Raw genomic sequence first — 17,892 nt, forward strand, 5'->3', positions numbered from 1 at the left:
AGCAGTATGCGCTGAGAATAAAATCTGTGATTGTCAGCATATAGACAATACTTGAAGCCATGAGTCTAGAAATGACTGCTTATAGAAAATGAAGGGAGGAGGCCCACAACTGAGTTAATATTTGTTCTAACATTTAAAAGTAAGGCAACACAGAGGAGAACCCAGCAATGGAGAGGCTGGTGAAGGAAAAGCAAAACTAGTTAATCGTGGTATTATGAAAGGCAAAAGACAATAAGAGTGAGCAACTGCATCAAATGTCAAAATGAGGTATGTCCACATCTGTCCCTTGGGATTGGGAACAGAGATAACCTGACAAGCAACAATTTCACTGAGGGTGGTGGGAGTGGAAGCCAGACTGGAGTGAGTCAGGGAATTAACAGGAAATGCGGACACATAGATGGCATGTGTAGAAAACTCATTTGAAAAGGTTGGATGTAAATGGAAGCAGAGGACTACGGGGTCACTGAAAGGTCAGAGGGAAAAGGAGGGGAATAAGGACACTAGCATGTGTTCTTAGGTGGATGCAAATTATCTTGTAAAGAGGAGATAACTGAAAGAGCCCCTGAGAAAATTGAGGGTAGGGGACCACTTAGGCCTCTCACTATTTCACCTTAACATAATGAGCACTTGTGTGGGTTTTGAACAGCACAAATACAACCCAGATTTAGGACAATCCTCTCCCCAATTTCTTAAATCTTGAATGGGTGTCCTTCCCTATGTGCTTACATTACACCCTGTATCTATCACTTCCTTGACTATTAATGAGAAAATGTCTGGCACAGGGTGGGAAGGGAAAAAAATATGCCACATTATCAGTAATTGCCTCTAGGTGGCAGGATACTACATAGTTTTATTTATGCTTTTTGCTTTTCAGATCCACATTTTCTATAAGTCATGCATCCATTTATAATCAAAATGTATTCTTTTGTAAAATTTTTCTTAAGGAAGAAAACAGTGGCACCTGAGCCAAAGGACACGCACAAAATTAAGAACAGTATCATTTAAACAAATGCCTTGGATTAGATGCTGCCTGTTCTTTGAGTTTGGCACACAGGAAGCACTCAATTTTTATTGATTTTGTTGATTATTGGTAGGTAAGAGATGTTGTACATATGTATGAGAGTGAGGATGAACCAAAATCAGCCTAAAATTCCCATTGAAATTGTGAAAAAGCATTATGGCAGTTTTTTAAATAATACTTTAGAGAACACTACACTCCAACATGCCACAAAACAAAATATTTGATTCTTTTTGCCATGCAATGATTCCCTTTTCCTCTTGTAGTCTCTGAAAGTAAATTCAGGTGAGAGCTGCCCTGACCATCCATTATGTCAGAAAGCAGCAAGCTGAATCTTGAAACCCAGCCTGCTATTCACTATTTGATTACAAAGGCACAGACATCCCCGATTAACTGATTTGTTCAAAGGGGACACCACGTGATTGTCAGGTCTTTCCATCCGTCTAGTTTCTGATTATCTACATTAATATCCACCAACATATATTTTGAAAATTATTTACGATCACAATAACAACAGCTAACATTTACTCTACACCTATTATGCATTATGTCTAATCCTTATAACAACTCGGAGAAGAAAACTGTGCCCAGTTTACTGGAGCCAAAAGTGGCCACATATCTAGTAAGTGGTAGAACCTGGATTCAAACCCACTAGATTTTATTGGGCACCCATAGTAACATGTAATAATAAAGCAACTGAAGAATGCCTTTAATTACCCAAGACAAATCTGGAAATTATTTGCATAAATACCTGGACAGAGTTTCAGTCTAATTTAAAACCTGAAAACACTATAACTCAGATTAAGTGTAAATGGTTGCTCCGGCTGCTTCTCTGCATTGCAGTATGCTCAAAAAAACAAAATAACGGTAGGGACACCAAGAAAGAGGAATCTGAAATCTCCAACATTAACTTTGGAGGTGAGAATGGTATCTGAAAACACATCCCCTGCATATCCTCTACTCTACAGTCCTGGGAAGCTGCAGATCTGGGAGTTAACCTTCTGGTCATTTACTCCCAATTACTTAGAAAGAGAAACTGGCATCAGAAGAGTGGCGCACTTGGTAGTGCGGCGCTTGGGAGCGCAGCGGCGCTCCCGCCAAGGGTTCGGATCCCATATAGAGACCGGTCCGCTCACTGGTTGAGTGCGGTGCGGGCGCGACACCGAGGGTTGTGATCCCACTACCGGTCACGAAAAAAGACAAAAAGGGGAGAAAAAAAAAAAAAAGAAGAAGAAGAAAAAGGCAACAAAACAGGGCTCACCAAAGCTGTAGATTAGTTTTGCCAACAGACAGGAAATGGTAGCATACCAAGAAGCCCTTCTTAGCATTCTCAACAATACATAAAAACAGCAATGCCTAAGTGTAAGTTATGCAAATCAAGGAGGAGAGAAAGAGATTCCTTATCTGTGCATTTTAAATTGGTGCTCTGGAATAATCCTAGACTACCCTTTAAGAATTGTCGGCTTCCCATTCCTTTATTTGTGGCTGTACTTGGTGCAAAAGATCAATTATAACAATGACTAGTTATTCCCCATCTTATCACATCTGGTTTCAAAGATGCAAATACCTTGCCTACCTCTACCAGAAAATTAAGAAATCAGCCTTTAAACTAATACTCTTTATTCAAATTTCAAGAACTTGCCCACCAAAAAGCCTGCCCCTATGTAATAGATGAATTTCACCCAGAAGGGCCACAGGCAGCATTCAATGAGTTCAGGAAAACATTTTCATGTGTCAGAAGTCAAGTTACTTAAAAATTATCTTCAAAATAATTTACTATACCTGAGACTTATTATGAAAACGAAATGCCTGGCCATACAAATATCTAATTCAGGAGATCTGAAGTAGGGACTGTTTTGTTTTGTTTTGTTTTCATGCTGTTTAGGTGATTTGGCTGCATAGGTCAGCCTTGAAAGCCACACTGTGTTAGGTATTATTAATATGCTTTGCCAATTTGTGACCAACTTAGGAATTAGCTTTAAAATAATGGAGGGAGGGAGGAGGGCATAAATAAAATAATAGGCATGTGTTGATAACTGTTCAAGTTGAGTAACAGGTACATAAGCCTTCATTATACTATCTTCTATTTTGGCATGTTTGAAAATCTCATAAATTAAAGATATTTTAAATGAAGACTTTTTCCTGCCAGATCCCTCTATTCCATCCTCCACATTGCTGCCAGAGCAATCTCCTTAAGACTAAATCTACCTACATCAAGTACAAACTCCTTGCCTAAAACAGCAGCCAAGACCTCTAGTCCCTGATCCCTGCTTACCTCTCTTACCAGCACCATGACATTACATAATATTCCCCTCAGCTACCCACATGGTTTAGCTATGTTAAGCCTTTTGATGCCTTGACTCACTGCACTGTCCGCTAAAATGGCTGCTCCCTGCATATCCCCTTAAAGCTCAGCTTAAGTGTCACCTTCTCTAAGGGGCCTTTTTGGATAACCCCTCCCCCCAAGTAAAATTTATCACTCTCCTTTATGCTCCCACTGCATATACCCTCATTCCTGCATATATCCTCTATCAACACACCTCTTTATTTACCTGACAGTCCCCCCACCAGACTTGAGTTCTGCATGAGTGGAACTGTGTCATATTTATCTTTGCATTCCTGTTACCAGCTTCGAAATGGTCACTTAGTTGATTAATAAATAAATGAATGAATGACTGATTATGCAGTAAATGTTTAACAAAGCTAAAAAATCCAAGTCATATTAAATTCTTTTGGTGAAATTTTCAACCAAGGAAATCAATTTAGAAGATTAATTCAACCTTTATCTTTACATTCAACAAATAGTTATGAACATACTATATGCAGGGCATTGAGATGGGTATGGTACTATGAGATAACCAGGTGTACAGAAATGTAGAAAATAAGAAAAAAAATAAGAAAAAAAGGTGGATTAGAAGCAATGGTAATATAAAGGCAACAAAGTCAGTATACAAAAACAGTAAAATTACAACTTTCTAGTGGTCAAAGAAAAGCTGAAAACACAATCAATTACAAATCAACACAGTACATAAGATAAATCCTTACTCAACATAAATCATCTTTTAGCGATGAAAGTTGCATAAAGCAGACTATACCTTTAACAAAGGTGAAACAATTAGCTCAGCTTTCACCTTTGGCTACAATGTAGAAAAAATATAGTCTAGAAAAACATATACAAATGCTACTCAACTTTGATTGGGGCTATGTTCTGATAAACCCATCATAAGATGAAAATTTTATAAGTCAAAAATGCATTTAATACACCTAACCTACTGAACATATCATAGTTTATCCTAGCCTACCTTCAACGTGCTCAGAACACTTAGATTAGCCTACAGTTGGGCAAGATCATCTAACACAAAACTATTTTATAATAACTGTTGAATATCTCATGTTAATTTATTGAATACTATACTGAAAATGAAAAACAAAATGGTTGTGTGGGCACTCAAAGTATGGTTTCTACTGAATGTTTATGACTTTTGCACCATCATAAAGTCAAAACAATCTTAGGTCAAACCATCTCAAGTCAGGGACCATCTGTACTAGAAAATATAAGAACAAACATATTAGCAATTTGGACATCCTCCCAATGATACATAGAGAAAAATAAGTGTAAGGAACTCTTTAGATTTCCTCATCCTATATGGAGGGACTACCACAAAACCCTGAAATTCCATGGAAAATTTTGAGTATGTGGGTTATTTTTCTGGGAAGATGGTCAACAGCTTTTATTTGGCTTCTTACAGGGATGCATGACCTGAAAAACAGTAGGAACCATAGCCCTAAAAAAAGCTAAGCCACTACAATGTTTTCACTTGTATGCCTGTATGTCCCTTTTATCTACAAAACACAGGTGTATGGTATTCTCCCCAAAGCCACATGATAGACTACTGTCAAATACAACAGACAGTACTGGATCAACCAAAGAAACAGAATTCCAACCCTTCTGCATTATTCAGCTCCAATTCTCTCATGTCCTTGGGTTTACAGAGAAACAAGCAGCATCTATAAAGATCAAACCTCCTCTATAGAAGGGGGAATTCTGTATTTCTGTATAAAATCCTTTAGTCCTGTATTCTCAAGAAAGATAAAGTACAGACTTTGTATAAAAAGGCCGGATTAAGTATATTCATAAATAAAAGCTAGGTTTACATGCCTTAATATATTCTGACAAAAGAAGTATCTATATGGGAGGAGGAGGAGAGACCTCAGTAATGTATTTGCTTCCATACACACAGATTTTAAAAAAAAAATTTTTTTAAAGGTAAAGACTGAGGAATACTACCGGAAGAAAAGCCAAAACGATGCACAAGACAACAGCATAATGAAAAGGCCTGAGAATCAGACAGACCTAGGCTTAAATTCCATTTACTAGGCTTATGATCTTAGAAAAGTTACTATATCTGAGTCAGTCACCTCTGTAAAATATACAACACAGTGTATCTCATAGGATTGTGCCTGGAAAAGAGTAAACCACAATCTGGGGCTCAAACATACATAAAATGGAAAAACAGTAACTAAGATCCCTTAAAGAACTATCTATAAATACTTGGCCTTCAGTCCAAGACAAATGTTAAGTATTAAACAAACAATCTCAATTATTCTCAAAAACTAAAGAGCTAAAAGTAACCAAGCCAGTTTTCTATTTGGCACAAATTCCGAAGTTTGTTTTTTTTTTTTTTTAATAAAAACAAACTACACTTTTCTATACAATACACTTTAAAGCTGGGCATATTTCTAAAGATCAAATATTCTCTCCCAGGATGGAAAATAGAAGCTACTTGCTAACCATTTGGATGAAAATAAAAGTATACATGTACTTCAAACCACTACTTAAACATAAAAAGCCAAACTATAAAAGTATCAGAACACAATGAAGAGAAATATTCTTGTAATCTTGGCAGAGAAAAAGCCTTCCAAGAAAGACATGTAACCGAGAAACAATAAAAGAAGAAAAATGAGATTTTACTACATAAAAATTCCAAATCATAAACACAGAAATTATTTGCAATAGGATAGAGAAAGGGTTAATATTTCTACTATACAGAGAACTCCCAAAACTCAGTAAGGCAATCCAACTGAAAACCAAGTAAAAGAGCATGAACTTGCAATTTGCAGAGGATATAAACATTTCCTCATCCTCACTTGTAGTTAGAAAAATGTTAATCAAAGCAAGGAGGTACTATTTCTCACTCACTAGACTGGTTAAAATTCAAAAGATCAACAACATCCCACTTCGGCAGATAGAGGTGGAGAAGAGAGCACTCAGACACTGCTGGTGGGAATGTCAACTCAACACAGCCTTTTTGAGGGTCATTTTGGCAGTACCTGTCAAAAACTTAAGTTGATACCACCCTTTGACCCAGCAGCAATTCTACTTGTAAGATTCAACAACAGGGAATTATTAAACTATAGTAGATCCATACTTCAGACAGCAACACAGCCATTAAAAAGAAGTTGAGCCATATGTGCTAACATATAAAAATATGCATAGTACATAAACGGATAAGCATAGTATGTAAATGCTGAAAGGTATAAAATAATATGTACAAATTGTTACTCTTATTTAAAACAGTTGAAAATGAGTTTAGAAAACATCACTTTAATTTGAAAGTTTTACAAGCAGGAAATTCAGTCCCATCTACTGGTTTATGGCATCCATATATGTATACACACGAGAACAGAGACAAATTGAACTGTCCCATGAAAGAGCTCCAAATTTTTGACTTCATTTTGGAAAGTAATAACCACAGTCAAAAGAACAAAGAAACTGAGCTCTCTGAACTTTTGCCTTTCTCAAGTAATTCTTGACTCTCTTACAAAGTCTTGCCCTCCACTTTTTTGGTAACTTTCTTATGCTAGGGGGGCCACTTATTCTGCACTTCTATGGATGGCACCTGGTGGCACATTTAGAAAAAGAGATAAGTTCAGTTTTAAGGAAAGATATAGCATAGTGGAAACAATACTGGATTAGGTAACCTGGATTTGATGCCCAACTCCACCACTATACAGCCAAGTTACCTTGTACAAGTCATTACCCCTAAATCTGGGTCTACAAAATAAAGGAGTTTCATTAGGATAATATCAAATACAGAATCTCACCCAGCACTTCTGTTGGACATGGAGAAAACTACCATTTTAAAGCTGCTGGTAATTTATCTTGCAAGAGGTAGAGATTTGAATTCACCCATGAAGGCAGTCTACCTTTACTTTTTGAAAGCAAAAATCTAAAATGCTCTATGTAAAAGGTTGTTTTCAAGTGATGTCTGTATCTCTCCAGACTATACTTTTAAGGCTGGCCTTGCCAAGATATTTAAGGAAATCTGAGGAGCAGGGACCTGGGCTCCAAATTGGGTTAACAGACTGCAAGGCACTCCAGGCTGTAGGAATCAAGCTAGCGTATGCAAAATATGGCAGTAGATCATAGGTGTGGAGGGAGCCATCTATAGCAATGATACTGGATGTATCCAGGTTTACACTCTTCTACAGTATTAATTTATCAAAGCTTAACCTGAGGTGCTGTAATACTGTAAATTTTCACAGATCATGTACTAGACATACCACAGTGAAAGATGCAGAACAGTCTTTTTTGAGACCGGCCGCACTGCGCTCAGCCAGTGAGCGGTGACCGGCCATCCCCATATAGGATCCGAACCCGCGGCGGGAGCGCTGCTGCACTCCCAGCGCCGCACTCTCCCGAGTGCGCCACGGGCTCGGCCCCAGAACAGTCTTTCTAAAGAGCAATTTGGGCAATAAGTATCAAAAGCCTTAAATTTTTGCATTTCAGTTCTAGAAGTTTCTTAAGGAAATAAACATGAGTGTCATGAAGATTTCCCTATTAGGATACTCCTATGCTTTTTTCCTTCACTCGACTTATTTACCGAATGGTAAGATCATGAAAAACTGGGACTTAAGGGTGTGAGCATAGGGAATTGGTTAACAGAATATAATGCAGCCATTAAAAATGCTAAAGAAGTGTACATAATGACATGGACATGGAACAGGGCTCAATATATCAAATGGGAATGGCAAATTTAAAAATACCATTTCTACATTAGTTTGGAGAAAATATCTAAAACAAAAAGACATTTTGGGGACAAGTGAAGAAATCTGAATATGAACTGGACACTAGATAATATTAAGAAAAATAAATTCTATAGGTGTGATAATGGTATTGTGCTACTTACGAGATGTCCTTATTCTCAAGACATGTATACCGAAGGATTTAAGGATGACATGTCATCCTTCACATGCTAAAAAAAAATTAAACATACACATGTATATACAAATCCAACATGACAAATTCTTAACAATTGTTGGATCTAGGTAATGGTACACAGGTGTTCATTGTGCTATTTTTTTTCTCTCAGACCTCTTAGGGATGATCATTGTGCTATTCTTTCAGCATTTTCATGTTTGAAATTTTTCATAAACTGGAAGTGAGGTAATGAATTTACATTTTTAAAAAGAGTATTTCTGGGGGCCGGCCCGGTGGCGCACTGGGTAGTGCGCCGCTTGGGAAGCGTGGCAGCGCTCCCGTCCGAGGGTTCGGATCCCACATACAGACCGGCTCCCGCTCACTGGCTGAGCGAGGCGCGGGAGCAACGCCGAGGCTTGCGATCCCGTTGCCGGTCCCCGGTCCGGTACGGGGGCAACACTGAGGGTTGCGATCCGTTGCCGGACACGGAAAAAGACAAAAGACAAAATAAATAAATAAATAAATAAATATTTAGGCTACACAGCATAAAGAAATTCCTTGGAAGAATATACTGCATACCAAAATGTTAATAGTATTTATATGAGTGGTGAGATTTCAGGAGATTTGTGTGCTTATCTGTATTTTCAACAAAAAGCCATGTTTACTTCTACACTCATGAAGAATATTACTTAAAAACAAAATCAGGAAAATGTTTTAAACAAGAGCTACAATAAGATGTGCAAACAACGAAAAAAGTCCTATTCCCAAAGCATTCTTACTAAACGATTTTACAAACTCTAAAGTTCTATACAAATCTAATATTACTTAATAATGGATTTTTGTGTGGACATCACATAGTTTTTGAATTTTTACTTACATGAGTAATTTATACCATTCTCACAGTATAAAAAAAATCAAGCAATTCATGGTAATGATTGCTGGGGGGAAGGGAATGCTGAGTATTAAAAAGTATTTCCCTTCTACCTGTATTACCCCCTACCCCTAGTAAAGATTTGAAGCAAAAATAAATGTTAAAAGTGATCAATTCTGGAGGGGAGGTAGGGATAGGAGTTTTTGTTGTATTACTCTCTGTACTCTCAGTATTGTTAAAATTTCTCAGAAATAGAAATGCAAACATTACAGAAAAATCTGAAGTTCCCCTTGACCACTCCTCCCAAATAAACTTTATCAGTTTGCTCTAGTTTTTTTAGAAACATAAATATCATATAGTGTGCACTGTCTTGTAACTTGCCAAAACTGCCTTCAAAATAGCTGTATTACTTTATACCACTTGTGGGCAGTACTGTAAGACCAGATTCTCTTCCTTTTGTCATGACTTGATATTATCAAATTATTTTTTCCCGATCTAATGATTAAAAAAAACATCATTTTGGGCTGAGCCCGTGGCGCACTCGGGAGAGTGTGGCGCTGGGAGCGCAGCAGCGCTCAAGCCGCGGGTTCGGATCCTATATGGGGATGGCCGGTGCACTCACTGGCTGAGCACAGTGCAGCCAGTCTCAAAAAGGACAAAAAAAAAAAAAAATCATTTTAATTTGCATTTCTGATTCTTACCCTGAGTACCTTTTCTTGTTATTGAACATTTTTAGTTTCCTATTCTGGGAAAAGCTTGTCCCTAATATTCTACTGAATCTTTTATTTTTTAATTGTTACTCTTATCATTAAGATGGGAACATACCAAAATGTTAATGGTGACTAAATATTGTAAGATTATAAACATCTCCCTCAAAGTATGTACACATTTTCTAGTTTTCCCTGAATTAATTCAGTGACAGAAACTAGAAAATGATGATAAAATGTACAGAACTTAGGGCCGACCCGGTGGCGCACTGGAGAGTGCGCCGCTTGGGAGTGTGGCGGCGCTCCCGCCGAGGGTTCGGATCCCATGTGGAGACCAGTTCCCGCTCACTGGCTGAGCGTGGTGCGGGCGCAACACCGAGGGTTGCAATCCCGTTGCCGGTCCCCGGTACGGGCGCGACACCGAGGGTTGCGATCCCGTTACTCGTCAGTAAAAAAGACAAAAAGGAAAAAAAAAAATGTACAGAACTTAGACAAAAGCATTACTTTCAGGGTACTCTACTACGAGAGTACATAACACCCTTACGGAGGTCACAAAATCTACCTCAAAGAAATAAATGCATCTAAAGTAGAAGTCTTGTGAAAAAATGAAATAATGGTTGAGGCTATTGATTTATTTGGGATATATTTAACCAACTTCATTTGTATAGTATTTTTTGAATTCATAACATATTTTTCATACATATTGTTTAACCCTAACAAAACCGTGTGATATTCTCTGATGCCCTCCTGTAGACTGCTATAGCACATTTTGTCCATTCCTCATATTATTGAACTGATCCCTTTGAGTGTGATTTACAAGTCTCTCTCCCCTAGCAGACTCTACTGTCCTCCATCCTCCAGTTGCTTATCTTTGTATTCCCAGTATGTGGCAGCAATGAATATGTCCTCAATAAATATTTGTTAAATGAATGAGATATCACCACCTTCATTTAAAAGATGAGGAAACTGGCTCAGTGACGAAGTAACATAGCCATTAAGTATTTATTTTACATAAATTATAATGGCCTTATCTTTGTACTCTATAATTTAAAGACTTAAAAATACATCATCTCACTTTAATAATGCTCACAGCAACCTATGAAGTAGGCTTTTTGATTGTCATTTTATAAGTAAGAATGAAGATTTAGCCATACACCCTAAGCCCATTCAAATCCTAGTTTACATGAAGTACAGCTGCTTCTTTACATACTTGATTGATCACTAACTGGGTATAAGAGACTCTATGTAGCAAACATTTTTAGGGGAAGATAGAAAGGAGGAAGGGGGAAGGGAGAAGGTGGAAGGAAGGCAGTTAAAGCAACAGGACAGAGGCTATAGACCAGGTGTAGGTCCCTCTAAAAAACATAAACTGGTATTGCAGTGTCAACCGCATGGGCCACTTTGAAATCCAATCTTGGCCCAAAGGTTTTTCTTGATATTACCCTGTATTCATAGAAGACAACTGCAGGCTTTCTCACATATCAGCAGTCTCAAAGAATAGGGAGGTACATAGAATTAGAAGAGCTTTGAGAAACAATACACAGGCTATATCATGCATGGACAGTGCAGGGAAAGAAATGACGACACAAAGGAAAAGGCTAACTTTAACCATGATCTCACTCACAGTCTTTAACTGGACTGTGGTTTTCTTAAGGGCAGAGACCAAGTCTCATTCATTTTATGTCCCTAAGTCCTTGCACTTAAATATACTCATTTAAGTGCTTGTTGAACTGAATGAAGAGAGGTAAGATGTGAGAGGGAAAAGATATAATATTAATTTAAAAATTGAACAATGGTTTCCATTTTCTGAGCACTTACTATGTGCCAAACATTGTACTTTAGATATTATGTAAAATGTTAAATGGGGTATTTACCTCTTTTCTACCCTACTATATATAGTGCTACTTAAGTATGGTGCTACTCAAGTATGTTAACAGTGGTGATACTGATGACTACTAGGAAGACTCATTATGGGTTACTAAGATTACAGCAGAACTCTGAACAGAAGAACCTTGAATAGTAGGGGCTGTGTAGATGGACAGAGATCAAGGCAACCAATGTAATGCACATCACCACAGAACTGGGTAAAACCTTTCAGAGGGTATGAACGTGACTCCTAAGGCTTTGCAAAGTGAGAAACTACTCTGGTGGAACATTCAGTTATCACTGGCTAGAGTCTTGGATCCAAAATGACCAAAGAACAAACCCCATCCCTCCCCACCATTGATTATCCCACAAATATCTAAAGGGTCCAGACATGCTTTGCTAATTGGCCATCACTTCCCACCCTGACTACCCACATCTGAGCTGTTGGAAGGGTTAAGTGCAATAGTATATTAAATTACCATCTATTGATCACCTACAGTGTACTAATACCTCACATTTTCTCATTTAATTCCAATAACTGTATGAATAAGGTATTTCTCCAGATGAAAAAACTGATAGGTTACGTTAATGTGCCCAAACTTACAGAACTAGTTAAGTGGCCAGGCTCCAAACCCAGAACTGCCTGGATGTCAAGCTCTTTCTACTATTACCATGGCTTCTCATCAAACCTTTCCACCTAATTCTAATAAAAGGATAGGGAAAAATGAAGAGGCAGCCTGGGGAGGTTACATGGAAAGAGAAAAGGGGGACTGGGTACAAAACTCAAAGCTACCCATGATAAAGAGGGAATTTCTTTTGACTTCACCTTTTATCTTAATTTCATTAGCTGATTCCAGGTCTGGGGCAGAAATGTACAAGAATAAGCCGGGAACATCCTGACATTCCAGATAGCAAGGCAGTTACCAAAGACTACTAAGGATCATGTCAGAAGAAATCAGTAGCCAACTTCAAGAGATTCCTACTAGGCAAAAGTGGGACAATTCAAATTTCACTAAGGGTTAGAACTGCAATGTATTGAAACCCATTGCGTATATACATCCATGAGTGCACAGTTATACATACATACATACATATATATGTAATCTTTTGAGGATGACAGGGAACCAATTCATTATCACAAAAGCTGTGTTTAAAAAGAAGGAAAAAAAAATTGAGCATTTATCCTGCCCTTGCCATATGAACTGTATCACTGAGTAACCAAATAAAAGATGAAGGGAAACAAAATTATTCCAGCTAATAAATGAAAACAAAACGATAGCATTAGAATGTCACCATTTTGCAGCCTCCGATGAATTAATGAATCAAAAAAATTTAAGACATCACAACATAATTAATGTTGTGAATGAACACACACCTGCCATTACTTTTGCCAAAAGGAATGAACCCGAATTTATCAAACCTCTGAATCTAGCTGCCAATTTTCAGGAAATAGAGAGCAACACTGAGCTGGGGACTACATTCTGAGAACCACTGCAAGAGAGGATTTCAAAGCTGCTTCTAACCAAAGGCAGTACTAATCAGCTCTGAAGAGTGAAGTGTTTTGTTCAGAGACTGAGAAAGTAAAGTCCAAAAAGAAATAGTTAATACTCTATGGCAACCATCGTTCTATGCCAGTGGTTCCCTGACCATCATCAGTATCACCTGGGAACAAGATGGAAATGCAAAATCTGGGGCCTCTCCCAGACCTATATAGAATCAGATACCGTGGGCATGGGGCCCAACAATCTGTGTTCGAGCAAGTCCTCTAGGTGATTCTGATATTCCCTAAAGTTTTAGAACTAAGTACTTCACATGCATTAATTCAGCGAAACTTCTCCAAAACCCTATTAGGTAGGTAACATTATCACTATTTTACAAATGAATAACTGTGGCACAAAATGGTTAAATAATTTGCACAAGATGACAGGCTGGTAAGAAGTGAAGTCCAAACCTGAACCCAGGGAGTCAGTGTGCTAAAAGGTTTTTCCATCTATAAGAAATCAATTGGCAGAATGCAGTAATACATAGTGGAAGTTAAAAAAACAAAAACAAACAAACAAAAAAACCCCAAACGCCAGGAGAAATATGCCTCACTATAACACAGACAGGCAAATAAGAAAATAACCATAGCAAATAATGTAATCATCAAAACAATCTTCCAAAATCATTCTAAAACATAAACAGCCACCAAATGCAATATACCCAAGCCTTTCCAGAGCAATGATTTCTGGTATCTAATTATAAGGTTGTGCTAAAGGTGGTACATAAAATCATGGTAGTTATGTCCAGACTTACCAATCTTTTAAATCTGAATGATTATAGTAAAAGGTTATTCCAGAATAATTTATACATCCCTACTGTCAGTCTCTTTTAGTCACCACCTAATGACTATTGAAAAGGAAAAACTGCTTTCCTTCAACACCTAATATTTTAACATTCATCTAGTTCAATCAGCAATCCAGACTGAATCAGATCTACAACACCAATCTCCATTTAATGATACATTCATAAGAAGCTAAAACCAATTCCAACTTTTTGTAAAATCACATTCTGGTATCAATCTATGCCACCAATTATAATTTGTAAAGCTGAATGATTAAAAACTTTTTAAGGGAATTAAAAGTTGAAAATGCTCAGGGTAAAAGCCTAAACAACACTCAACAGCTGTCTTACTCATATAGAGCCACTCCTTCGCTATCTGAACGCATTTCTACAACCAGAAGACCAAGCTGGTCAACAAGTGAATCAAGTTTTAGCAATTCAACCCCTATGACACATCAAAAGGAAGGGCTTCTAAAGAATCTTAAGAGCTGAATTATCCCTGATATTAACATATATAAACATCTGGTAACCAGTCATTGAGGAAACAAGTTAGAGAACAATAGAGCAAAACTCCAAGAGCCCAGGTGCTCTATATCAACCTAATAGATAGTTAAATCATTGTAAAGCAGCCTAATATAGTTATAGCTACACAACAGAATTCAACAACTTAATCTTACTCCAGGAGAGGTAACATGGAATGTGAAGAGCAAATATTTTCAAAGCAACCAAGTTTGGCATTTCAATAATACTTTGAACTCAGGGTTGAAAACACTGAGTGTGTGGCGGGAGGAAACCCAACAGTATTTCCACTGACAACTTGCAGCTGTTAAGAACTGTGGGAAAAACTCAAATACTGGAATGCCTACTATGTGCAAAGTTCTGTACCAATTATTTACAGTTACTCTAGTTTCATAAAGTCAGGATTAGGTTTAAGTGATCTTGTTCAAACTTCCTAACTACAGGAAAGTCGGGGGGGTAAATAATGTTTATATTCAATGTGCTCACAACTATTTTTGTTGAATGCATGAACTTACTGCAATTTCCAAGAAACCACTTCTTTAATATTTTGTCAATTTTCAACTAGTGATTTATATCTCCATTAATGAACAAAGAATTGAAAGGCCTGAACTTATGATTCCTAGCACTGGCTATTCACATCATATTTAATCTAAATACCTCAAAAATTTCATTCATGATTACCTCTACCCTATCAGTCCTTCAATTTGAAATTACTCATATTTTAAGGGGAGGCACAGTGGCCTTTCTTTGCCCTCATTTGTGGCTAGGTCAAAAGCTGGCTAGAGCCTGTGTGTCCAACTTCCATTCTCAGGTTTTAACCATGGAAGAGACATACAGTAGATCCCAGAATGGCCAATGGTGCACAAGGAAAAAAATGAACAGTTTAAAGCACTTTCTGCTGAGAGAAACATCATTTACAGATGAAATAAAAAAATAACAGGAAAACTACAATTGTGCATGATGGCTGAAAATCAGGATGTTAAAGTGGAAGCTCTCAAAAATTGTTTTAGCACTACCATTTCAAGAACTGTATGACAGCCAAAGGAACTCACCACTAGGTCTTAACAGCTTAGAAGTTATGGGTCAAAGCAGCTGAGATACCAACGTCAAAAGAATAAAAAGCAACATTATAAGACAGTTGAAAAATATCTAAATCACCTAGGAAAATTGAAACCATACATGGAAAATCCCAAAGGCACAATCAGGTCATTATTTAGGAAACATTAGCTTCTTTCATCAGGAGTCCTACTTTTCATCTGGAGCAGTAAGCAGGGTCAAGACATAGAACTGAAGTCAGGTATCAAATCAGACTTTGCCACAGAAAAAGGAATCCATGACTAGCTATTTTAGGATAGTGCCTAGGCCAGCAGTATCAACTCCAACTGGGATACAGGAGATTACTGCCATTGTTCCTTTATAATGGATCCCCCAGGGTCTTTAACTTAGCAAGAATGGGTTAGACACCACTACCAGGCTATAATACCCAAATGTGGGGGACACTCTATGGGACAATTTCTTCAACAAATAAATCAGGGGAAAAAAAGCAAACGGAATCTGCAGATTTAAATAGATTTAAGAGCTATATCAATCCTTTGCGATAAACGAACTTTCTCTGAATCCCGATTCAAACTGTAAAAAACAAAACAAAACTGAGAAAATCAGGGAAATTTGAATACGAGTTTCATATTTGATATTTTAAAAAATCACTGTTAGTTTTTTAGTTGTGATAATGGTTTCGAGATTATATTTAAAGAGCGCTTTTCTTTTAGAGATACAAACAAATATTTTACAAATAAAAATAAAGACAATAGGAATTTATTTCAAAAAGATCCAGGGGAATGGGACAGTGAAGAGAAGTATAGATGAAATAGAATGGCTATAAGTTGATAACTGTTAAAGCTGGTGATGCATACATAAAGGGATCATTATACTATCCAATTTTTTTGTTTGAAAATTTTCATAACTCCTTAAAAAGAATTCGTTAGACATAATATCTTGCAATTTCAAGTTTTGAATGATGCTTAGGGTAATTTAAAAAACCATGTACAGACAGAATTCATTTAAACAGTTCCCCTTAATTCCACAATGAGCTCCACTTAAACGCAAGAAGCAACCAGTGCAACATCGGATCTAGACAATGGAAGAAACCAAAGTAGTTCAATCACAGAATGGAAACACACACCCCCCATCTCCATTTCAGGAAGTAAAATACAAATACTACCCACAAAGACCTACAAGAACTAACCTAAAATCACAGCCAATCATACTCATCCTGGTGGGAAATCCCAACACTGCTCCAACACCTTCCCGAACCTTCCTAAACAAGTTGGTCTGCTGGTTCCTCTGGAGCACTCACCCACTCAGGTCAGGCTACTGGAGGACCTACCAAAAAAAAAAAAGCTGGGGGGAAGAGATACATGACACATTTATTAGGGTATGTAGGGTATGGAAGAATTAACCATTATAACAATGTTCAAACATAATCACAGTTATTTCTGAAGCAATAGCCCTCACATATCAATTTGCATCTTTTAGGACTTGTTTTAAGAAGTAACTGAAGAATTCAGAACCAATAGCTGTAACAATACTTCAATCTGACACTAACAACCACCCCTGAAAACTCAACTCAGTTCTTAGCCCAAATGAAATTACAAGAGACAGTATTTAAAACAATTTTATATCCTCACTATAAATTGATACTAAGGAAATTTTAAATTTTAGTGAAAAAAACAGTACACATATAAATTATTTTTCACCTTCATAAATGCTTTTTGGCCATAATGGGAGACAAATGATAAACATCCTGTAAACAGGTTGAACTTTGCCACTGAACCTAGACAAAGGTTTTATTTGGTATTGCCACTCCTTCCTCTCTTTTCAGAGATCTACCTAGAATAAATTAAACCTTTTAGGTCTCGCCTAGATTATCATTCCCAGATTTATTCTCATGCTGAATGACAAGAGTCAAATTGAGGTTCAGTTAATTTGTGAACACTGCTTAACCCACTGTGAAAAGCACCAAGGCAAAATCTCAAAACAGAAAGTGATCTCCTGTCCTCTTATGAAAAAGGAGGAAATTCTTATTACCTCCAAAGCACTGCAAACTAAATAAAGCAAACCCTGAAGCTCAAAACTAGAATCTACATATAGTTATTGGATGATTACCCATTGTAAATTTTCAATCCTAGTCAACTTTTCATCACTATATTCCTATTTCAACCCCCATCATCCAGCCAAGGTAATTAGAAAAAAGCACCCACTTTAATATTGGTCTAATCAAAATATTAAAAGTGAGGAAAACAATCTCCAAATCGTATGTAGTCACTTCTATTTCATAAGTACTTAGAAAATATAAAATGGCAAAAACACAACAAGAGATAGCATATTA

The 17,892-nt window shown here is 37.2% G+C and overlaps 1 protein-coding gene across 3 annotated transcripts in view; it reads right to left on the bottom strand.

The window, feature by feature from the left end:
• The window catches only part of HUWE1 (HECT, UBA and WWE domain containing 1, E3 ubiquitin protein ligase), a 150,321-nt gene that overhangs the window by 129,860 nt on the left and 2,569 nt on the right, over positions 1-17,892 (bottom strand). For all 3 annotated transcript variants that reach the window (XM_008584709.1, XM_008584708.1, XM_008584707.1), the window contains exon 2: positions 16,750-16,886. The gene's annotated coding sequence lies outside the window, so the exon portion shown is untranslated. The remainder of the gene's footprint in view (positions 1-16,749; positions 16,887-17,892) is intronic.

Source organism: Galeopterus variegatus, unplaced genomic scaffold, assembly GCF_000696425.1.
Source record: "Galeopterus variegatus unplaced genomic scaffold, G_variegatus-3.0.2 Scaffold3342, whole genome shotgun sequence".
In the NCBI taxonomy this organism is placed as follows: domain Eukaryota; kingdom Metazoa; phylum Chordata; class Mammalia; order Dermoptera; family Cynocephalidae; genus Galeopterus; species Galeopterus variegatus.